Here is a 26,453-nt window from a genome sequence, read left to right as displayed (position 1 = left end):
GTAAGTCATATACATTATGCTTAAATATAACAATTCCTCATCCAGTGATCTCTTTAGCTCCTTCTCCACCATCATACTCCATAGTACTGTTTTGTAAAGTAGAGCTCTGACATCCTCAAGGGTACATAACAAAATCTAGTACGGTGCTTTAGAGATTGAGTAGGAAAATTCACATATGTCTGTTGGTAAGTTCTGTTACCTTGTTGCCTAAACAAGCACCCAAGGAGCCAGACACCAGGTACAGCTGACTGCCAGCAACTTCACTCTGCCCCACTGATTACAGTCTGATGCTCTTCCCAGCTCATTATTTTGGGCTTGAGGAAATTCATCTGAGTTATCTTAGAGGAGATCCCTTGTTCTCTACCAAGGTCTTTTCATAATCTTTCCTAGTTTTTTTCACGTGTGCCCAAGTACACCTGAAACCTGGAAGGTGGATTTCATTTCATAGAGACATAAGTATAGGGTATACAAACACAGTGTAACAAACATTTGTTTGTACAAATGTTTGTAACAAACACAGTGGTTGAATTGTTCAGAGGTCAAGTTTATAACATGGGATCTTTTCTTGAGGGACTTATTGTATCCACCATTTACACGCAGTGCCTGCTGTTTATTACAATACCAAAAGGTAAATTCTGAAATTTTCTTTCATCCTTCACAAAATTGTATAACATATCCATGATATTTGTCTCATTTTAAAATAGGAAGCTTTTTTCTGTCAATATACGAGTCAGAAAAACAAAAGTGAAAATACTAGGATTAGCGGGACAAATGCCTTTCAAAGGAATGCCAGTAATAAAAATATAAGTTTTTTAACCTCAAAAGTGAAAAATTTACCTAATTACAAGGTGATTCACAAAAAGATAAAGTAATACCAGAAGATGAAGAACAAGGAGAAAGCAGATTGTCAGAAAAGCTTAAGAGGTGAAATGGGGTTACGGATATAAAGCCTTCATAATAAAAATATTAACTACCTTTTATTTACTGCCTAAAATGTACCAGGCACGCTGTCAGGCTGTGAATCCAGTATTTCCCGTGTTTATGAATAGACTTTGTTTATTATTATGAATAGACTTTGTTACTTTCCCTTTATTGATAAACTGGCTGAGGCAATGAAAAATCAGATGATGGCCCAAGGCTAGGCAGAACTCCACTCAGATGCATGATTCCTTTTGCCAATGCCAATTTCCTATCCATGCTCTGTGGTGCCATACATGTGAGAGTAGGAGATAGAGAAATTCATAATGCATCACATAGCAACCCAAATGGTACAAGAGGGATGAAGGGATGCAGAAACCATATTTGGGTGTTGAGTACAGTTCAGTTGCTCAGTCGTGTCTGACTCTTTGCGACCCCATGAACCGCAGCACGCCAGGTCTCCCTGTCGATCACCAACTCCTGGAGTCTACCCAAACTCATATCTATTGAGTCAGTGATGCCATCCAACCATCTCATCCTCTGTCATTCCCTTCTTCTCCTACCCTCAATCTTTCCCAGCATCAGGATCTTTTCAAATGAATCAGCTCTTCACATCAGGTGGCCAAAGCATTGGAGTTTCAGCTTCAGCATCAGTCCTTCCAATGAACACCCAGGACTGATCTCTTTAGGATGGACTGGTTGGATCTCCTTGCAGTCCAAGGGACTCTCAAGAGTCTCCTCCAACACCACAGTTCAAAAGCATCAATTCTTCTGCACTCAGTTTTCTTTATAGTCCAACTCTCACATCCATACATGACTACTGGAGAAACTATAGCCTTGACTAGATGGAAATTTGTTGACAAAATAATGTCTCTGCTTTTTAAAATGCTGTCTAGGTTGATCATAACTTTCCTTGCAAGGAGTAAGTGTCTTTTAATTTCATGGCTGCAATCACCATCTGCAGTGATTTTGGAGCTCCCAAAAAATAATGTCAGCCACTATTTCCACTGTTTCCCCATCTATTTGCATGAAGTGATGTGACTGGATGCCATGATCTTTGTTTTCTGAATGTTGAGCTTCAAGCCAACTTTTTCACTCTCTTCTTTCACTTTCATCAAGTGAAAGAGATTGAGTTTTTTAGTTCCTCTTCACTTTCTGCCACAACGGTGGTGTCATCTGCATATCTGAGGTTATTGATATTTCTCTTGGCAATCTTGATTCCAACTTGTATTTTTTCCAGCCCAGCATTTTTCATGATGTACTCTGCATATAAGTTAAATAAGCAGGGTGACAATATACAGCCCAACATACTCCTTTTCCTATTTGGAACCAGTCTGTTGTTCCATGTCCAGTTCTAACTGTTGCTTCCTGACCTGCATACAGGTTTCTCAAGAGGCAGATCAGGTGGTCTGGTATTCCCATCTCTTTGAGAATTTTCCACAGTTATTGTGATCCACACAGTCAAAAGTTTTGACATAGTCAATAAAGCAGAAATAGACGTTTTTCTGGAACTCTCTTGCTTTTTCGATGATCCAGCGGATGTTGGCAATCTGTTCTCTGGTTCCTCTGCCTTTTCTAAAAACATCTGAAATTTCACGGTTCACGTATTGCTGAAGTCTGGCTTGGAGAATTTTGAGCATTGCTTTACTAGCGTGTGAGATGAGTGCAATTGTGCGGTAATTTGAGCATTCTTTGGCATCGCCTTTCTTTGGATTTGGAATGAAAACTGACCTTTTCCAGTCCTGTGGCCACTGCTGAGTTTTCCAAATTTGCTGGCATATTGAGTGCAGCACTTTCACAGCATCATCTTTCAGGATTTGAAATAGCTCAACTGGAATTCCATCACATCCACTAACTTTGTTGGTAGGGATGCTTCCTAAGGCCCACTTGACTTCACATTCCAGGATGTCTGTCTCTAGGTGAATGATCACATCATTGTGATTATCTGGGTCATGAAGATCTTTTTTGTACAGTTCTTCAGTGTATTCTTGCCACTTCTTCTTAATATCTTCTGCTCCTGTTAGGTCCATACCATTTCTGCCTTTACTGAGCCCATCTTTGAATGAATCTTGACATCTCTAATTTTCTTGAAATTAGATTGAATTTCTTGAAATTTGGGTGTTACCACGATGATTACCATTTAGCTTTATAAAAAATAACGATAGCAAAAATAAGAAATTCCATATATCATTTAAGTAGCTTAGTGTTTTTCTGCATAATGTGATACTATCTTGCTGAAAGAAACAACTTTTTATAAGAAAGCTAGACTTGTCTGAAAAAAATTATAAAAATGAATGAAATGGTGTCATTTTTTCCCAACATGAATGGAGTTAGAGATTATCATAGTAAGTGCAGTAAGTCAGGTAAAGGCAAATGTCATATAATATCACTCATAAGTGCAAGTTAAAAAATGACGAAAATGAATTTACTTACAAAACAGAAACAGACTCACAGACAGAAAACAAAATTGTTACTAAAAGGGAAATGTGTGGAGAGGAATATATTAGGAATTTGGGAGTAACATATAAACACTCTTATATATAAAATAGATAACCATAAGGACCTAGGGTATAGCACAGGGAATTATATTCAAAATTTTGTAATAACCTATATGGGAAAAGAATCTGAAAGATGGTTGTATTTGGGCTTCCCTGGTGGTGCAGACGGTAGAGTCTGCATGCAATACAGAAGACCTAGGTTTGATCCCTGGGTCAGGAAGACCTCCTAGAGAAGGGAATGGCTACCCACTCCAGTATTCTTGCCTGGAGAATTTCATGAATAGTGGAGCCTAGCGGGCTCTTGTCCATGGGGTAACAAAGAGTCAGACACGACTGACAGACTAACACTTTCACTTTGCTGTTTACCTGAAGCTAACACACAATACTGCAAATCAACTATTCTTCAATGAAAAAATAAATTTAAAAAGCACAATATAACAATGCCAAAATATAACGTATATGCATCTCATGAATTGACGATAGTACAGGCTTGCTACAGTCACTTAGGAAACATTTGTTGGCGTGAGCTAGTGAAAGTAAAGAGGAATATACTAAAATCTAGATACCCACTCTGAGTCAACCTCAAAACTCACCAGAAACATGCACAAAAATGTCTAAAGCAGTGCTCTTTTGATATATAAGTGAATGTATACATACAGCACACACAGACCATATGTCCTTTATTTTCATTTAGCTTATTTTAGTGCACACATATGTATCTATATGACACAGATATAAGATAACATGTCTAAATCAAATTATAAAAGAGTGCTCTTAATATGACTCCAGTCATATGATGGTTAAGACCAGAGAAAATTAAATAGCCTATTGTTTAGTGATATGGTTACCTATCTGATACAGTTAAAAAGATTTGCTAAAAATGATTAGTAAAACATTCAGAATTGGTGATTACCACTGAGAGGAGATCAAAAAGCAGTCTTTGTGAGGAGGAGCACAATGCCCCTCAAAGGATTGGTTTATTTCCTAAGTTTGGTGCTGGGTCTATTCCTGCTCCTTTTATTATGTTTTAAGTTACATACAACATGTCTAGTCTTGAACGCATATTTTGTGATGGTGTTATATAAGCAATAAAGCAGTGCTTGGAAATATTAGCAATTTTTAGACCGAATACTTAGAGAATCATCACAGTCCCTTTTAAAGTGGTAACCACTCCCCAGTTCCTTACTCCTTTAGGAATGTTCTGCACATAAAATCATATGTCCACTTTTGCGAGAGAATGATTAGAAAGATAACATAATTGCCACAGTCATTTAGAAGTTGGAAGAGAAGAAACACTCTGCTCATTAAGCACTGTACTATGTTTACCAGAGAGGTTGAAATCTGTTAACCTCTTTCATTTTGTGCCCTCCGTTCATGAGTGATAACAACCATGAGATGATCTGGGGTAATGAAGCATCACTCTGCACGCTGCCCATCATTGAGTCACTTTGCAAGTGAGTTATGAGGAAACTAGTTTTCTGATATTACCCTATCTGGATGACAGCCTTTCTACTCTGTGGTGAGAGTCTTTTATGGAAACACATGAGAAGAGACAACTGCTAATGTTTACACTACATGTGTATTGTTATTACTGCTATTGTGTTTGGACCTCCATATTTAATACCATAAAAGTCTTTCTATAGCAGATAATTCCTATTATAAGATGAGTTCCTCAAAACAGAAGGAGAGGGACTTAACCTGTTTGTATCATCAAGTGGTTCCATAGGCAAAATGATTTTAGACAGTGATGAAGGATGACTTTGAAAGTCTCTCTCATTCTAAGCGAGAGACTAGCTCACTTCTTTCCTATCTTAAGTATTATATTCTCAGCCTTCTCTAACAAAACTCTGTTTATCATTACCAACTGTCTCTCTCCACTGAAACCCTACAATTTTATACCCTGCTCTGCTTATTTTTTCCCCTATTTAAAATTCCAGATGGCTCTGTGATACAAGGTTCCTTTTTGGGTCAAAGAAAATGTTCTAAAATTGATTGTGGTTATTGTGGATGCACAACTTTGTGAACTTACTAAAGTCCACTGAATTGTATGCTTGTAAATGGTACTTGAGCAAGCTCCAGGGATTGGTGATGGACAGGGAAGCCTGGCATGCTGCTGTCCATGGGGTCGTAAAGAGTTGGACACTACTGAGCGACTGAACTGAACTGAAATTGTACTGAAATTGGACGTGTTTCAATGGACACTTTTAAGTGAATTGTATGGTATGTTGATTATATCTTAAAATTGTTTTTAAAAAGATTATAAAGGAGAAAATTTCTCCAAAGTCTAAGTTCTGAGGATCATAGAGGGTGTTCTCTGACACTGGTGCATTAGCGTCTTAGTCTATTTAGTATTCGATAACAAAAATGCCATTGACTAGATGGCTTAAGCAACAGTTATTTCTCACAGTTCTGAAGATTGAGAAGTCCAAGATCAAAGCACCGGCACATCTGGCACCTGATGAAGGACACTGTTCCAGGGTCCCCCCTTGTACCCTCACATGAAGGAAGGAATGAGTGGTAGGAAGCCCTCTAGTGTCTTTTCTTTATAAGACCACTAACCCCGACCCCTCCAAACTCATGACTTATTTACCTCATATAGGCTTCACTCCAAATGCTATCACATTAGGCATTGGGGTTTCAACCGATACATTTTGCTGGGATATAAGCATTTAGGTCCATAGCAATTAAATTCTAAAAACTAATAAACAAGAAGACAACAAGGATGAAGGTACAATGCAGTGCAAATATTGCAGGTGATTAAAATCTAGGCTCTGAATTTCTACTGGATACTTACAGGATGAAATTCAAATATATGAAAACAAGGAAATTGACAGAATAAAATATGATATACAGTCAAAGTAATGAACACAGGATGTAACCTATATTAATAGACAAGATAGTAATAATGTAACACTTCAGTGAGGACTTTGAGTGCATGAATAAATTCATCATGTAAACAATCTGCTGCACTGCATTTAAGGAATGATAATAATAATCATAACATAAAACAACAGAGCATAATAGTAATCAATGCCAGTCTTTTTCAGAGTTAAAATCCTACAGATGATATCTGCAATATAACCAGTGAGAAATTTAAATCTTCCTGATGATTACCTACAAATTTCTGTATGTGAGAATACTGAAACAGGTTATCTCCTGATAGAGGATGCTGAATGGCTGTATGCCCCCCCAAAAATAAGAGTAGAACCAAATAGTAGATGGAAATTTTGTAGGGAACACTCAACATGTTGCAATGTATTCACTTCCTGAAAACCCACAAATATTCAGAAAATAGGGCTTAATTGTAGATATTATAAAAAGTGCTGTATTTTAGTCAGATTGGTAGAATTTTCCCATATTCTATAAATAATAAATAGCATTTGCATAATCATCATCATTCTCTTTGCTAGAACGACACGTGCCTCTTTTCATCTCTGTACATATTCATTATTTGGGTCACCTTGACCAGGCCCATGGCTTTAAATAACTTCTAAATGTAGTCTCTACTTAATAGCATCAGCCTTGAGCTCTTCATTACGTTCAAGATTTGTATATGTTCACTAGCTTTTTAGCATCTTCACTTGGGTGAACAATAGGAATCTATCAACTGAGTTCTCAATTATATCCTCTTTCAAACAACCCTGCTTTTCTTTTCTTAGGCACCCCTAGTGAAATCATCATTTTCATTGTGACTTTGAATAAAAAGTAAAACCCAGAATTCACTGTTCATTTTTATTTTTCTCACAAACACCACAACAGTTCTATAAGCAGTACTATTAGCTTGACCTTTATAACATATTCTGAATTTCATCTCAGTTCCACTATTGACCCTTTTGTCATCCACTGTCTTCTCTCACTTGGGATATAGTAATACTTTCCTAACATACCCACGTGGGGTGTGTGTGTGTGTGTGTGTTAGTTGTGCCTGACTCTACAACCGCATGAACTGTAGCAAACCAGGCTCCTCTCTGCATGGGATTCTCCAGGCAAGAATACTAGAGTGAGTAGCCATTCCCTTCTCCAGGGGATTTTCCTGATCTAAGGGATCAAACCCAGTTGTCCTGGCAGGCATACTCTATGATCTGAGCCACCTGGGAAGCCCCCAGCATACCTGCAAGGCAGCCCATTACCACCAATGTCCCCAAAGCAGCCAGAGTCAGAAAACTGTTTAAAATGATAATCAGAGTCTGTCAGAATGCTGTTTCTGATCTTCCAGCAGCTTTCCATAACATCTTCTCGATAAAATCCACAGTTCATACCACGGTCCACATGTAACGGTGATCAGGTTAACTCTTACCTACCCAAGCTTTTGGGTTATTCTCACTGCACTCCATTCTGACCTTGCTTTTCTTTCAGCACACTGAATTTATTTTCACCATACTGCCATTATGTACTAAATACATGCATGTTGTTATTTTAGTCACTCAGGTATGTCCAACTCTTTTGTGACCCCATGGACTGTAGCCCACCAGGATCCAGTGTCCACGGGATTCTCCAGGCAAGAATACTGGAGTGGTTACCATTTCCTTCTTCAGGGGATCTTCCCAACCCAGGGAAAGAACGCACATCTGCTTGGCAGATGGATTCTTTACCACTGAGCCACGTGGAGAGGCCGAATACATATATACATGAATACGAAAATCTCTTCTGGATAATTTCATCCATTCTCATGATTTGAAATATCACCGATGTATTATTTCTAAACTTTTATTTCCATTGGATGCCTCTCTTTTAAACTCCAGATTACAATATTCAATTTCTTAATAAATATGAAATAATTTTTGCATTTTTACTAAGGAATTATATTAAAATTCTATACCATGGGTTATGTAATCATCATGATCTGTCATTTGCTTCTAACTATGCTTACTATCCCTACAGGAGGGCATGGCAATCCACTCCAGTATTCTTGCCTGGAAAATCCCATGGACAGAGAAGCCTGGCAGGCTACAGTCCATGGGGTTGCAGAGTTGGACACAACTGAGGTGACTTAGCGCACGTGCTAACTAGTATCATCCCTTATCTCACAACTCCTTCCTTCAGCTACATAGAAATCCTTGATGATGCTTTGCATATGAGAACCAGAATCTTAAATAAGTCTAACAATAGGTGTGTCTCTTGTGCATGGCTTAATTCAACTTAATTACATTTATAGAAAATATTTGAATCACCAAAACACACGGGGGTGCTTTTGAAATTTCTCAGTGTCACTGTGAGGGAAGAGGAGAAATCAAGCACGTGCTAGTGTGGACCACCACCAGATTTCAACTGAAACAAGTCTAGTGTATTCTTGTTGTATATATTGGAGCTTAGCGTTAAGTCCTCTGCTGATATAAACATGTATATGTGTGTATATGTGAGCTTTTCTCATAATCCATAGCTCATGTATATTATGTGCTTTTTGTATTAAAGTATTTGTATTTAGAGACTTTTTTGAATTATAATAATTGTATTTTCTCGGTGTAATTTAGATATAAAAGTTGGATATTTCTATAACTTCTTGCTATTTGAAAATACTGAATTTAACTTGGATATTTATTTTTAAAAGTGTATTCAATGTAAGTCAACTTTTTGAAAAATGTGCAAAAATATGAATGGGCAATTCACAAAAGAAAATTTCCAAATGGCAAATAAGCATATAAAAATGTTTCCACCATCACTGAATCATCAGGAAAGTGCATATCAAAAACACAAAAAGATATCACTACATGACAAGAGTAGCTGATACTAAAATTAAAATAATAGTTAATATTAATATTAGGAAATAACTGGAACTCACATACATTGTTAATAGGAGTGTAAAGTGATAAAAAAAATCACTTAAAAAATGTTTGATGGTGTATATCTCAAAACTAACCTAAGCCTACCCAATGACCCAGTAATTCTATTCCTAGTATAAAATTAAGGAGAAATCAGTACACATGTGCTCAAACAGCACATATATAAAAAATTCATAGAATTTTTATTTACAATTGACTAAACTGAAAATGACCAAAATGTCCAATAACTTTAGACTTTAGTATGTATATTTTTTTATATAATTAAACAACTAATTACTACATACCAGAAAAACAAGCTAGTTTGGGCTATCATTTTCTTTTCCAGGGGATTTTCCTGACCCAGGGATTGAAGTCAGTTCCCTTGCATTGCAGAAAGATTCTTTACCATCTGAGCTATAGGGAAGTCCCCATTTCTAGATGGAACAGCATATTTGCTAATAAAACATTTCTAGATGAAATCATTAAGTAAAAGTGCCAAAGAGAAATGCCATTATTTCATTTACATGAATTAAAAAAAAAAAACCTGGAAAAAAAAACAGTCAGAATAATGATTATATTGGGTAGAGGTATGTGTGCAAAAATTGACTGGAAATCATCACGTGGTGTGCTTCAAAGTGTTAGCAACCCTATACAATAACCAAGAGACTGATTTCTTGAGTTTATGCCTATGTAGCAATCATCAAAATTTCCATGAGGATGTGTGTGCTTTATTGTATTTAGGGACACCTTAATAATAGTAAACATGCATGGACACACTCTTTTAAGACAGATAAATCATTGGTATCATTGATTCTTCCTGTGTCACACAATTTTACACTATTTACTACTGAAATCCTTGGGGCTTTCAGTTAATTACCAAAGGTACATAATTTTTTATTACTCTGTTATTCAAAGTATTATGATTTAGCTGGTTCATACTTTAAAACTAATTTGATATGGAAATATTTCTCTGGAAACAATTATTACCAACAGAAGAATTATATTTCTAAATATATCTCATAACACCTTATAACAAAATCTCCCAAAGTATAAGCTCAAATTTATTCAAGATAAAGCAAATTTAAAATGAGGAAGAAATAAAATAATAAATTGAGTATAGAGGGTAATCATATTTGATAAAAGAGCAAGAAACACAATGTCCAATATTCTCTTAACTTGTCCCACATGTACGATGATTTTTGGATCAACAAGAAAATGATACTGATTAAATAAAATTTTGAAGATCGTTTGTCAATTACATATTAGAAAAACAGCGAAAGCTCATAAAGTCGCAGAAACTGAAAGAGTACCCGGTTTCTTTAAAGAACATAAAATCTCGTGGTCTGAAAACAAAAAACACACAATGTTAATCTATCTTGACTGATTTAATTTCTATAATAAAGTTGTCAAGAAGGTAACTGGCTGAACATGAGAATGGGGAGGAAGGAAATGGAAATTTCAGATGAATAAAGAAGGTGTGATAGAGCTGTTCAGAGAGGAGATGACATGAAAATACTGGATAATCGCTGCGCACGTTATATGCACAGCTGAAATTTATAAAATTGCATTAGACATATAAAGAGACACAGTTTATAGGTAGTCATTCATTTACAGCTACATGGATACTTTAATACATAAGAGGACTAATTTATGATTAGTATTTGATGTGCCTGCCAAAAAAGCTAACCTTAACTTCAGCTGCCATAATCAGAAATAGTTATTCAGAATACAAAAAGCAAAAAAGCAACATATTTCACTCAGGTCGTTACCATTCTTTAAAAGAATGAGGGTTTCAGAACATGCACCCAAGTTAATACAATAGGTGCTCTAAGTATGGGAGCAATGGAGAAATCATTTTAGATTCAAAAGTAATAGAGTTAGGACGTGCTACTTTCCCATAAGTCCATATGTGAATACGCTTTCAAAGAATAAAGTATTCTGAGTTGAGAAGCACAATAGAGATCATTTAGTGAAAATTTCCACTCAAAACAGAGAACTGTGACTCAAGAAAAAATACTACTAGATTAGGAAAGATAATCTCAACTGGTCTGCAATTTATGCCTCAAGTAAGGAAATGAACCATCTCTTAAGTCTTTCTTGTAATCTGCCACAATGGGTTGTCTGTTATGCGTTCCAATAAACAAATAAATAGAAAAAAACTCCTGAATCACTGTATAACATCCCTAAATCTAGTGTTTTGTCGCTGTTGTTTATTCCATATTTAAAATTAGAATGACGTAAAATGCTTTAGGTACCTTGTAGATCTGTGAGAATATTGTTGATGGCAAAGTGAAAGTGAAAGTCGCTCAGTCGTGTCCAACTCTTTGCGACTCCATGAACTATACAGTCCATGGAATTCTCTAGTCCAAAATATTGGAGTGGGTAGCCTTTTGCTTCTCCAGGGGATCTTCCCAATCCAGGGATTGAACCCAGGTCTCCCTCATTGCAGGCAGCTTCTTTACCAGCTACACCACAAGGGAAGCCCAAAGGCTGACGGTAAAACATTTGTATAAATATTGTTTTGAATGATAAAATCACACTATTGCACTCTGCAATCTTTCACTTCACTGGTAGAAGATTTAGGCTCTTTCCCCTAAGATTGTAATAATATTTGGAGGCCATGTGAATGAATATTTTTTGTATCATAGCTGAGCAAATAAAATTTTATAGTTACTAAAAAGAATTGGAAACAGGAAATTTCCAGAATCTACTGTTTAGATTACAAATCCCTTTCTAATTTGCTTTCCATGAGTGTTTTTTCATATATTAAATCTAATTTTCTTTTCCTTTCTTTTTTAAGGTATAAAACTATATTATTTTGTCTCCATAATGAATTCTGAGGTCTGATAAGTTTCTTTACTACTCTTCAGACCTGAATCAGGCTTAAAAAAAGGTTAGACATGTAAACGACATAAGCACAATAATAATTGATATTCTAGATCTCTTTTATAGGAGACTCCTTAAGGAAGTATGTTCATATTTCATGATTGCTTGCTTACCTGTAGCTTAAGGAAGAGTAAGGGACACTTGATGAATATAATTATTTATTACCATTGTCTTTAGATTTATGTCCCTGAGTCATGTTCTCTGAACCACTGAGATAGAGTGAAAATACCTTGTCTATAAACTTATTTTACATGTGTAATTTTAGTTTAGATTTTAATACAAAAATTTGCTGCATATTCTCTTGTGTAGTATGTGCATGGGAAGTTGATATACTATTGGTATCTGTTTAAATTCAATGGAATTTACAATTCTGACTAAAAGAGAGCAGGATAAGAAATCAGCTATAATAAAACAAGTGTTCTTATTCTGGAAGAAATAAAGCAATCCTCACCAATGTATCATTCTAGTTTATGCTTGTCTTGGAGGCAATGCAAAGGCAGCAAATAGGATAATCCCATCTGGTCATAGTCTCTACCAAAGAAGACATCCTCCAATAGAAGAAAAAAATCATTATGTCTCAGGAGTTCTATTGAATCTTTATTGCTCAACCCCTTAATAAAACTCCTTTTTTGCTCTGTCAAGATCTGCTGAATGAGGCAGAGTCAAAGACAAACCAAAAAAAGTCTTGCAATGTAGCAAAAGTGAGAACTGCTTTTTTCCATAAATTAGGCACATTTCACTAGAAGAAACTCTCTTCCATGATACTATTATTTCCTCTGAGGCAAAGACTTATATTTTTCAGAGTTCAATAGTTCAAGTATTTCTATTAATAAACTCTTCAATTTGAGTAATAGGTGAATTTATCAAGCTTCTTTAATACTCAGTGGGGTAATTTTCACATTAGGTCCTGAAGTTTTCATCAGTGGGAATGAAAATGGGATGGTGGATTTAAATAAATATACAAATCTGTATTTCATTGTGAAATAGATTTTTTTCCATATGCTGAATGGAACATACCTCAGTGACATTTTAATTGTATAATAATTAATTGCTCACCATAATCTAACCTAGTGTAAATGTAAAAAAGCAAAAAAATGAAAACAAATGGGTTCATAATTTTATTTTTTCATGCTTCCAAAGAAAAGATAATGGATTAAACTTGATTTATTTCTCCAACACATTGAAAAAGATGGGGATCTTTGGGACGAATTTTATAATCACTGCCATTAGAACTGGATAAACAAAGCAAACACATATTTATGTGCAAATATATACATATATTGGGCTTCTCTGATGCTCAGTGGGTAAAGAACCAGCCTGGAATGCAGGAGACACAGGAGACGCAGGTTTGATCCCTGGGTCAGGAAGATCCCCTGGAAGAGGAAATGGCAACCCACTCCAATACTCTCATCTGAAAAATCTCATGGACAAATGAGCCTGGTGGGCTACAGTCCACAGGTTCACAAAGAGTCAGACAGGACTGAGTGACTAAAGCATATACATATATACGTACACTTATAAACAAGAATACATGCAAAATGTATTTAGGAAAGATGCTCTATTCCAGGTTTCTCTAACTGCAAAGCTTGGTTTAGGCCAACCATTCATTGCTATGCACTGGCAGTTAAATTATGAGGCAGGATGTATAATATATAACAGGATGAGAATTCACACTCCTCATTACATTAAAACATCAACCTGGTTTCTTATTTGGAGATTGATACGCGACTGCCAGTAAGTATCACTTTCAATTCTCTCACATCAGTGGACTATGTTAGAAATTAAACACATTTGCTACAACAGATATTAACTGATTTTGTCTGAGCACCATGTACCAAGACACTATGTGTTCTAATGTAATATTTGGATTGGGAAAATTAGGCTACAGATTGGAAACAAAATTCAACAAAAATATAGTCAATTTGTTTGCTAACTCAAAAGAGAAAGGAAAGGGAATTTTTCTCCTTCAGGATCCAATATTACTTTCCAAATTAATTCTCTGTTTCATTAATTGCCTTACTTTTGGAAAAAAAACATATTTTGTGCCTCATTTACCCATGGATTTAAGCACAATGTTTCCATCTATCTTTTTTTAAACATGGGGTTTTAAATAATACCACTGGTTGGCAGTGGCCAGCCATTTAGAAGTTAAATATGATTTTTGATGCAATAATAAACTTTTAAAATGCATTGATTATGTTCCAGAAGAAAAAGAAGCCAAACATATAAGTAAACAAACAAACAACCAAAAAACAAGTTCCAAGTTTACATAACTTTACATTAAGGAATTGAAAAGTTTGAATTGGGCAATTTTCTAGTTTCTTTGCAATTACACATCTGTGTAGACCTTGCTTTAGAATTGAATTTGTTTCCTAGTAGAGCCTGGTACTTTTTTAATGTGCGATTAGAAGTGAAGAAACCTTTGTCCAAATAGAAAGCAAGTGAGATGGTGTGAACAATGTGAAAACTGGATTGTTTCAGAGCTACAACTTCACAGCTTAATCTAATTCTAGACAAAGAATTAGCTGAAGCCTAGTGAGGATCCTGTATTGGAATCAGCTTCTTTCTGTTGTCTGTTTATGATCCATGTTGAACTCTAGAACTTCACCAGCAGTGTCCGTCCCTCTCTTGAAAGCACTCCTTTTGTTTTCCTTACAGGCTTCCCCAGGGATTATTCTATTTAGTGCTATTCCAATGTAGCTTTATTAGAAAATTCCCAAATAAACAATCTTTCTGAGTGCAGATAATATGTCTTTAGGAAAGACTGTAACTCATTGCCAAACATGCAATAGTGAGTTTTTTTTTTTTTTTTAACCTCTGCTCAATATTCTATAAACATCTAATTGGAAAGCAAATTTCAAAAATATTAGATACATGATGTGTAATTGAATCACTTTGTTGTATACCTGAAACTAATACAACATTCTTAATCAACTACGAAAAGTGCAAGTGAAGTCACTCAGCTGTGTCCGATTCTTTACGACCCCATGGACTGTAGCCTACCACACTTCTCTGTCCATGGGATTTTCCAGGCAAGGGTACTGGAGTGGGTTGCCATTTTCAACTATATCTCAGTATAAAATGAAAAATTTTAAAAAAAAGTAACCCACACTATATTATTCTCAGTAACTGATGACTCAAGCATCTAATCAAACTTTATAAGGCAATAAATCAATAAATTAACAAATAAAAAATATTAGTTAAGACAGATTTTGCATTTGAATATGCCCTAGTCATAGATTTTAAATCTTAAAATAATTTTAGAAATCATGAACCCTATTTCTTATTTTATAGATAAAGAAACCAAAATATAGAATTTGACCACTTGGGCATTTAGTGTAAAAATACTAGCCAGAAATTTAGGTTCCAAGATTCTCTGAGCAGACTTATTTTCACAATGTTCATCTATCTTGACTGATTTAACTTCTATAATAAAGTTGTCAAGAAGGTAACTGGCTGAACATGAGAATGGGGAGGAAGGAAATGGAAATTTCAAATGAACAAAGAAGGTGTGATAGAGCTGTTCAGAGAGGAGATGACATGAGAACTGGATGTCATGGATGGAGATGACTGGTAACTGCTGGGCAGTGTTATATGTGCAGCTGAAATTTATAAAATTGCGTTAGTGAATTCATCAGTTTACATAAGTTAGACAGGAGCATTTAAAAAAATTGTATTTAGCAAGAATTGTTCATTCACAGTTAACAAGAGAATAAACTATAATACTACTTTTTTCTTTTCACACTTTTTTTTTACACCTGTTTCTTTAATCTCTAGCTGCTGCTGTTGTTGTTTAGTCACTAAGCTGTGTCCAACTCTTTTTGAGACCCTATGGATTGTAGCAGCCAGGCTGCTCTGCCCATGGGATTCTCCAGGCAAGAATACTGGAGTGGGCTGCCATTTCCTCCTCCAGGGCATCTTTTCAACCTAGTGATCAAACCTGCATCTCTTGTTTTGGCAGGTGGATTCTTTACCACGGAGCCATCTGGGAAGCCCTTGATCCTGAAAATGGATGATAAAAAAGCAGAAAAGAATTGCCTATGTTACTCACTTCTCTGGTTTAAGGAGTGATAAACTATCTTTAAAATTTTCAAATTTACTTTTAAAGGCTCTGAACCATGTCTTACCATCATCATGTAGAAGGAAATGATCATTTAGGTTCAAGGGACACCAGAGTCTTAGGGGATTAAGATATTTGATACTAAGGTTTAATTGAAGGAAGGATAAATTCAGGGAGATGAAGTGGTGTGGCTGGTTCTCTGGAAAATGGGATGGGAAAGAAACACATACATAGAGGGAGACTGAGGAATGGAATGTATTTTTGTAGGAATGAAAGATATGACAAGGAGACAGATGAAATAAAAGGGAAGGCAGAGATTAGGGCATTAGCATGAGACCTATCGAAGAAACAATGGCATGATGTATTTTGACCAATACTGTGTTAAAAAGTAAACCAAACTGTCAGGGGAAAATAAATAACATCAGTCAATCTACACTAACACTCCATTTGTATAGCAATGGCTTAAATCCGGGATATAGACAGGTTGTTTTAATGCTGCTAATTAGTAGTATACCTTAAAAAAATGAGTTTTGATGACATTTGCTATCAGTTAATCCCTAAAGATGCAGTTCTGGCACAAGATTCCATATCTTTTCACTTGAGAAGTGTTTGTGAAAAATTGCTGGACAAAAAAAGGAAAAACAACCTTGATGGCTGCCAATATTTGTATAATTATAACTAGATATCAGTCATTCTTCTACAAGAGTGAAAACACTCTGATTTGAAAACTCTTTGAAGTCAAGGAAAGCATCAACAATAAAAAACAAATTGATTTTTGCTCTAAAATTTACCTATTATGATCTCTTCTCTCATTAATAAACAAGATGGAATTTACAATTATATTAACAATCTTAAAAATGTATTTACACACCTGGACTCAGGCTTTTACTCTGTGAACCTTTCCAGAGAAATTCTAACTAGAGAAATAAGGTTTTATAAGAAAATATGCTCATTTCAACTTTATAATAATATAAAACTGCAGATGACCCACAGGAAAAATGATAAATTATTGCACATCATAACTAAACTATGAAAACCAGTTAAATAAAAGATAGGAAGAGAAAGAAACTCATATTTCCCAGAGGGTCATACATATACCCAGTACCTTTCATGCAATCATTCCATCTCATGCACAAAAATCTCCCATACTGTTCCCATACTGTTCCCAAGGGGAGCATGAGTTTCCACATTTTAACAATGAGACAGCCAGTTCTCATAGTGTTTGAAGACTAAGTCATCTGACCAGTAGTGATGATACATTTATGTGTGACCACCTATCACACACTGTATTTTTTCTGTAGAAATGAATAATTTTTATCAGAAATTTATATATCCTTTACATTGCCATTGGCCACTGTGAAGACTAGTAAATAATCCACATTCTCTAAAGCAAATTACCTTTTACATTTGCTGATTAAGACCATTCAGTAAAATGATAGTTCATCACCTACTTTAATGTAATAAAATCTCTACAGGCTTCTTTTAACTCTAGCGTGCAATTCTGTTGAAATCCTAATTTTGTCTGCACAGATTTCTTGGTCCTGTTTAATGAGTCATGCTGTTTTTTAAAAACAATTGCTTTTAACTCAGTACAGAATTTGATATTATACCATTAAACAAATTACAATCATATATGCCCAAATATTTTGGATATTGTTTGTGGAAGCCAGGTTGAAAGAAGATTAAAAAAAAATCTGGTAATTATGTAGGAAAAAGGCAAGGGGTGGTGGGAGAGTGAGATGCAGAGAAAGAGACTAGTTTCAGTCTCAACAGTGATGATAGGAGAATTAGAAATAACACAAGTATGCATTGGGCCAGACCTATCAAGATGTTATTAAAAGAGAATTGTTATTTGTCATTATTTAAAATTTTTGACTTTTAAGAATTATTCTTTTAGCAAATTTTCAGGATGAAAAGTTTAATCTATCTCATTCATTTCTTAAGTAGTTTTTTAGCTATTTAGAATCTTGCAAATAACATGATTACATATAGAATGACAAACTAATTGAGCAATTACTCATTAAGGTCATATCAATGTTTTATAACTTGATACATATTTTCCCCCTAAGGATATATTTTTTTTCATATAGCATTGTGAACTTGGGCAAGTTCACATAAATGATCTGGCCTTCAGTGCCTTCATTTTTGAAGAAAGAAGGTTGAACTATAGTATATAAATTTCTGTCTAGTACACTAATCAACATATAGTAACATAATACTAAAAAGTATTGCAGTATTGGGTTGGCCAAAAAGTTTCTTCTGTCTATCTTTCCTCTTTTTACAAAAAATCCTGAATGAACTTTGTGGCCAACCCAATATAATACAATTATTTAACAGATTCTCCTACTTAAACAGTAAATTGTGAGTTTTGAATCCATCTAAATAAACCTCTAACACACAGATGATGACCCCAGCATTTGCTTCTAAATATTGATATCTATTAACAATTGCCTTTTATCTATAGAGATATTGTATTTTTCTTAACAATATTGGTAACAACAGTAATTGGGTGTTTACTACACCCAATAATACTTCATATACTCTTTCTTCTTAACCTTGACCAACTGTGTAACATTTCTGTCTCTATTCCATTTATAAGAAAAAGGAGAAGGGGACGACAGAGGATGAGATGGTTAGATAGCGTCACCAACTCAATGGACATGAGTTTGGGTAAACTCCGGGAGTTGGTGATGGACAGGGAGGCCTGGCATGCTGCAGTTCATGCGGCTGCAAAGAGTTGGACATGACTGAGTGACTGAACTGAACTGAAGCAATAAGCAGGTAAACAATTTCTCTAAGCTTATATAAGCAGGTTACAAACATTGTAGTTCAAATGAATGTTTTAGCCACTGTGCTCTGAGTTTAGGAGGAATATCTTAGATTTTGTAAAATAGATTTAATTTCAACATAGCTAAGTGTTCATATGATATGGCACTATTACTCACAGAAGAGTTTTTCGGAGCTCACAATCAGATTTCTGGAAATACCATGGCTTGCTTACCATCATCATCATCTACTCATCTATAGCTCCTGGCCACGTAATCAGCCCATATAAAGGTCGTTTTGCTCAGTATACTGATTATATATACCATTTTAATTAAATTTCTCTTAGGAAAAACAAGTTTTCTGGCTGAACATTTTGATTCCCATACTTAGAAAGATGGAAGAGAAGCAGTTGGGATAAAAACTGGAGAACAGGCATAGATCCAGAGGAATGGTACACCAATCAGAGAATGAAAGTCAAAGTATTTTTTGTACAGAGAGAAAAACCCAGTAAGCTTTGCTGTTTGTGTTTGACATGTCTCTTTTTTCTCCTAATAAAATTATCAGGAGATAAATTAAGAATGCTCAGCCCTGCTTTTGACGTGAGTGGGCTTGTGTCTGATATATGTGAAGCTGAGCTATCTTTAAGGTTAAGGACAGGGGTCAACTCTGCTCCGTGTAGGTACTGTGCTTAGTCGCTCAGCTGTGTCTGACTCCGTGGGGCCCCATCGACTGCAGCCCACCCGGCTCCTCTGTCCCTGGGGATTTTCCAGGCGAGAATACTGGAATGGGTTGCCATGCCCTCCTCTAGGGGATCTTCCCGACCCAGGCCTCCTGCATTGCAGGTGGATACTTCACTGTTTGAGTGTATATGGATGGATAGCTGATTCACTTTGTTGTATAGCAGAAACTAACAAAGCATTTTAAAGCAATTATACACCAATAAAAATTAATTTAAAAAATAGAGAGACAGGGATCAAGGATGTGGTGGGCCATGCTGATACCTAGATTATGAAATGAATTCAGAGAATTTGATCCCTGGGTCAGGAAGATCCCTTGGAGAAGAACATGCCAATGCATTCCAGTATTCCTGCCTGGAGAATTCCATGGACAAAGGAGCCTGGTGGGCTACAGTACATAGGGTTGCAAAGAGTTGGACACGACTGAAACAACTTAGCATTCATGGATGCAGAGAAATTCAGCCTTGGTTTAGATGAAATGTGACCTAAGGAGATTAGGAAGAAATGCTTTTAGACACTGACTTTACATTACTTAAAAATGGAACAGTTTACTTCAATATAGATCACAAATTTTATAAGTGAGAAACAATTGTTTAAAGCATAGTTCAAAATAATTCTTTAAATCACAGCAGGATCCTCTATGACCCACCTCCCAGAATATTGGAAATAAAAGCAAAAATTAAAAAATGGGACCCAATTAAACTTAAAAGCTTTTACACAACAAAGGAAACTATAAGCAAGGTGAAAAGACAGCCTTCAGAATGGGAGAAAATAATAGCAAATGAAGAAACTGACAAAGAATTAATCTCAAAACTATACAAGCAACTCCTGAAGCTCAATTCCAGAAAAATAAATGACCCAATCAAAAAATGGGCCAAAGAACTAAACAGACATTTCTCCAGAGAAGACATACAGATGGCTAACAAACACATGAAAAGATGCTCAACATCATTCATTATCAGAGAAATGTAAATCAAAACCACAACGAGGTACCATTACACGCCAATCAGGATGGCTGCTATCCAAAAGTCTACAAGCAATAAATGCTGGAGAGGGTGTGGAGAAAAGGGAACCCTCTTACACTGTTGGTGGGAATGCAAACTAGTACAGCCACTATGGAAAACAGTGTGGAGATTTCTTAAAAAACTGGAAATAGAACTGCCATATGACCCAGCAATCCCACTTCTGGGCATACACACTGAGGAAACCAGATCTGAAAGAGACACGTGCACCCCAATGTTCATCGCAGCACTGTTTATAATAGCCAGGACATGGAAGCAACATAGATGCCCATCAGCAGATGAATGGATAAGGAAGCTGTGGTACATATACACCATGGAATATTACTCAGCCGTTAAAAAGAATTCATTTGAATCAGTCCTAATGAGATGGATGAAACTGGAGCCCATTATACATGGTGAAGTAAGCCAGAAAGATAAAGACCAATACAGTATACTAACACATATATATGGAATTTAGAAAGGTGGTAACAATAACCTTATATGCCAAACAGCAAAAGAGACACAGATGTATAGAACAGTCTTTTGGACTCTGTGGGAGAGGGCGAGGGTGGGGTGATTTGGGAGAATGGCATTGAAACATGTCTATCCTATGTGAAATGGATCGCCAGTCCAGGTTGGATGCATGAGACAGGGTGCTCAGGGCTGGTGCACTGGGATGACCCAGAGGGATGGGGAACACATGTACACCCATGGCTGATTCATGTCAATGTATGGCAAAACCACTACAATATTGTAAAGTAATTAGTCTCCAATTAAAATAAATAAATTTACATTAAAAAAAGAGAATATATTGGTAGTTTCAGGTGTAGAGCAAAGTGATTCAGTTATATATATATATATATATATATATATATATATATATATGTTTATTTTCTCAAATTTTTTAAAAAAATTAAAATTGCTATTTGAAAAAAAAAACTGATTAATCTGATATCTACACTATTAAATGATTAGCTCAATATCCCAAGGTTACTTAAAAAACTATGCATCTTAAATATGTTTAGCTATTATAAATGTTATGCTAAATTGTAGAAAGGAAAGTCTGAAACTTTCAATAGAATGTTCTGACAGATGAGAAGTTTCAGCTCATGGTCTATGATCTATTTAAAAAGACTCAATTCATGGCAATAACAAAAATTAACAAACTAAAGAAATGTCAGCTGCGCATTAGTTGTTGAGATTGAGGCAGTCTGAAAACGTTTATGGCCTATCTTACAAATAATGCTTTGGGGTTTTCTTGGTTTTTAATTTAAAATGTTCTGTTGACACAGACAGTGATGTCTCAAAGGAGATGTTTCTCTTTCATGCTTTGGACCCCACCTAATCCTGTCTTCTCAGCAACATTATACTATGGGTCATTGCCTCTTTTTCACACATTTTCCACTTCTTCCTTTTACTGAATCGTTTGTGCCAGTATTTCAAATGTGGTCTTCCTCACCTCAGTGAAAAGCTCCTTAAACACATATCACCTTTTCAGATAAACATGACTTCCTACCCTTGAAACAAAAACATCACTTAGGGGAAGTCTGCACTAACAGGATTTTATCAGTTGGATAAACTCCTCTCACTTTAAAATAACTTCATACCAGTGTAACCAGTTTTCTCATGGTCCTTAATAACACCATACCCTTGTTTTTTGCTTTCCTCACTCATCTTTCTGTTCTTTCTGGTAACTGTTGATTATTTGAACCCTCTCGTTTTTTACAAATTATTTCTCTTTAACCCAATACGTCTGATTTTCATTTGATCTTTTAGAAAGTCCTTTCTCAGTCTTTTTTCTTTCTCCTTTCAATCAGTCACGTAATGCTGAGGTTAGCTGGCATCATCTTTAAGCCATTTATCTTCTGGCGTGTACACTATTTAGGCGACCTCATCTTCACTAATTGACTCAATTTTAAACCTCCTGGCCAGATGTCTTCTGACTCATCCTTCCACATCTCTACACAGATGCCTGAAACAGACCTCAAAACAACATTTCAAGGACTAAATTCAGAGGAAATCTCCCAAACCTGACATTTTTTTTTAATATATCTTATCTCAGAAAAATGGATCTAATAATACAAATGCAATTTAACGGGCCATGCACTTGGCACAAGTTCTGAACAACTTCCTGTCAGTCAACACTCATGTTTAACCTGTAATCAACTTCAGTCAATTTAATTATAGCAATGTTGGCTTTGTATACCTTTCTGCTCCTGTCCTTGACTTGCCTGAACCGTTTTTTTTTTTTTTTTTTTTTTTTTTTAATCTAGACAACTGCAAGAGTCTTTTAATTGGTTCTTTTAAAAATGATCCTTATTTACCTTCTATGTGTTCATCAATGTGTGACATTTTTATCAAAAGAAATTTGGTCATATAAACAATCTAAAACTTAATGGCAAATGAAATTAATAATTAATGCATATTATAGTTATACACCCATACAAAGCAAGTAAGTAATTTTTATTAAAGTCATAAAATGAATGGTTTCCTATAGCTCTTTGAGGTAAACAACAAAATGCTTAGCATGGTCTATAAGACCCTGCACATTCTGTCATTTTCTCTGACTCCAACCACCTCTGACTTCAGCTAATTATCCATTCTGTGCACTGGCCACACCACACCTCCTCCCCCTCATTCCATTATTCCAGAAGTTTGTACACATAGGCCCTTCTATGCAGAAGATAAAACAGATAATTCAGAATTAAATAATATACACTTTTCTCTTTTGTACAAAACTTCAAGAAAGATTTCATATCTCTCTAAAGAAAAGAATTCTACTTCTTAATCTTGGCATTTTCCTTAGGAATGAACTTTCTTTAGTTAGGGGCTTCAGCTACGTTAACTCAGGCTTTCTTTCATGAATTCTCAGTGAATTATCACCTCCATTCCCTAATCCAATTTCTTCATTCTAGTCTTTGAGTGTATGTGTGAATTGAAAATATAGAGTAAGGTATATTGGGAATGTATTTAAGACTGTCAGTTAACTTACACAATTAGATTAAGATGAGCTGCTTTTATTGGCAATAGTTTTCACCACCCATTGTTAGGAGTCCATGGGGTCACAAAGGGTCAGATGTGACTGAGGGAATGAACAACTAAAGTTAGGAGTGAACAGCTTAACAGGGACATGTTGCAGCCACATTGGGCTCTGGGCTTCTTTGGTTGATCCCATGTAACATGCAGTTGAGGGGGTTCAGAATTCTCTATCCTGATGTATATTACTTGTGGTTTCTGGTTTAAAGGTCTAAGTGATACTGCATAATTGGGTGATTATGAACTTTCTTAGCTGGACAAGTGCAGGGGTGTCCAGAATAAACTGATTTTTACCATGGCCTCCACTGTAGTGGTTAAAAAGTTTCATCAAATTTTAAGAATCTATTTACTTATTTGCTCTGAAGATTTAAAGTGTACTCTAAGGATAAATAAATGCATTCCATGTGTGACGTGCATATTGACAATAATCACTGCCAGTGATTCACTTCATTTGCCTTTGCTTCTTTTCCCGTTCAAATGAACCTTTAGATTCTATCAAGAACTTAGCAACAAATGCACTCAGTGTCACAGTGATTATTTTAATCTGTGTATTACTAGAAAAGAAAGAACATTTAAGGAAAAAACACTTTAATTTCTCAAATCATTAATGGTTTTAAAGATCCATAATTGTTCAACAGATATGAAACACTATTTTTTTCAACAAATGCTTTTTCAATAAAAATTGAACATTTTCCATTTTGTTCTTCATTTAAATAGTACTATTTAATCTTTCTAATTTATTTTATTATCAGCTTATAGTTTTTTATTATAGAAAAAGTACATCTTTGCATCTTTTCTTGCTAACTTTACTCTTATAACTAGAGGTACTTTTTTTTATCCTCACTGAAAGCATTGTTTTTCTCAATATTCCCCTTTGTTTCCATTTTGGAACCTCTGTTGATTTTTATATCTCTCTTCCTTCTCTTGCTCTCTCTCCTCTTTTCTTCAGTCTCTCCTCCTGCCTTCCCTCCCTATCTCTCTCTTGTTCATTTTGATTTTGTATTTATATTTTTAGATACCTCAACATTTTTTAATAATGCTAGCCTTTAGTTTACCGTCAAGCACCAGGATTCATTACTGCCAGAGGTCTTCAAATGTGTTATCATAACACTTGCTCTTTTCCTCTGTCTGATGAAAATAAAATTACATTTCACCCTTTAGTCATGTTTCATTAAGAATTCATTCTCAATTTTTCACCATTGAGGGTGATGCTTGCTGTGGGTTTGTCATATATAGCTTTTATTATGTTGAGGTATGTTCCTTCTATTCCTGCTTTTTGGAGAGTTTTAATCATAAATGAGTGTTGAATTTTGTCAAAGGCTTTCTCTGCATCTATTGAGATAATCATATGATTTTTATCTTTCAATTTGTTAATGTGGTGTATTACATTGATTGATTTGCGGATATTGAAGAATCCTTGCATTCCTGGGATAAAGCCCACTTGGTCGTGGTGTATGATTTTTTTAATATGTTGTTGGATTCTGTTTGCTAGAATTTTGTTAAGGATTTTTGCATCTATGTTCATCAGTGATATTGGCCTGTAGTTTTCTTTTTTTGTGGCATCTTTGTCTGGTTTTGGAATTAGGGTGATGGTGGCCTCATAGAATGAGTTTGGAAGTTTACCTTCTTCTGCAATTTTCTGGAAGAGTTTGAGTAAGGTAGGTGTTAGCTCTTCTCTAAATTTTTGGTAGAATTCAGCTGTGAAGCCATCTGGTCCTGGGCTTTTGTTTGCTGGAAGATTTTTGATTACACTTTCGATTTCCTTGCCTGTGATGGGTCTGTTAAGATCTTCTATTTCTTCCTGGTTCAGTTTTGGAAAGTTATACTTTTCTAAGAATTTGTCCATTTCATCCAAGTTGTCCATTTTATTGGCATAGAGCTGCTGGTAGTAGTCTCTTATGATCCTTTGTATTTCAGTGTTGTCTGTTGTGATCTCTCCATTTTCATTTCTAATTTTGTTAATTTGGTTCTTCTCTCTTTGTTTCTTAATGAGTCTTGCTAATGGTTTGTCAATTTTGTTTATTTTTTCAAAAAACCAGCTTTTAGCTTTGTTGATTTTTGCTATGGTCTCTTTAGTTTCTATTGCATTTATTTCTGCCTTAATTTTTAAGATTTCTTTCCTTCTGCTAACTCTGGGGTTCTTCATTTCTTCCTTCTCTAATTGCTTTAGGTGTAGAGTTAGGTTATTTATTTGGCTTTTTTCTTGTTTCTTGATGTAAGCCTGTAATGCTATGAACCTTCCCCTTAGCACTGCTTTTACAGTGTCCCATAGGTTATGGGTTGTTGTGTTTTCATTTTCACTCATTTCTATACATATTTTGATTTCTTTTTTGATTTCTTCTATGATTTGTTGGTTATTCAGAAGCGTGTTCTTTAGCCTCCAGGTGTTTGAATTTTTCCCCTGAAATCAGGAACAAGACAAGGGTGCCCACTCTCACCACTACTGTTCAACATAGTGTTGGAAGTTTTGGCCACAGCAATCAGAGCAGAAAAAGAAGAAAAAGGAATCCAGATAGGAAAAGAAGAAGTGAAACTCTCACTGTTTGCAGATGACATGATCCTCTATATAGAAAACCCTAAAGACTCTACGAGAAAATTACTAGAACTAATCAATGAATATAGTAAAGTTGCAGGATATAAAATTAACACACAGAAATCCCTTGCATTCCTATATACTAACAATGAAAAAACAGAAAGAGAAATTAAGGAAACAATACCATTCACCATTGCAACAAAAAGAATAAAATACTTAGGAGTATATCTACCTAAAGAAACAAAAGACCTATACATAG

The sequence above is a fragment of the Cervus canadensis genome, chromosome 16 (genome assembly GCF_019320065.1).
Source record: "Cervus canadensis isolate Bull #8, Minnesota chromosome 16, ASM1932006v1, whole genome shotgun sequence".
Taxonomy (NCBI): domain Eukaryota; kingdom Metazoa; phylum Chordata; class Mammalia; order Artiodactyla; family Cervidae; genus Cervus; species Cervus canadensis.
Note: the sequence above shows the minus strand (reverse complement) of the source record.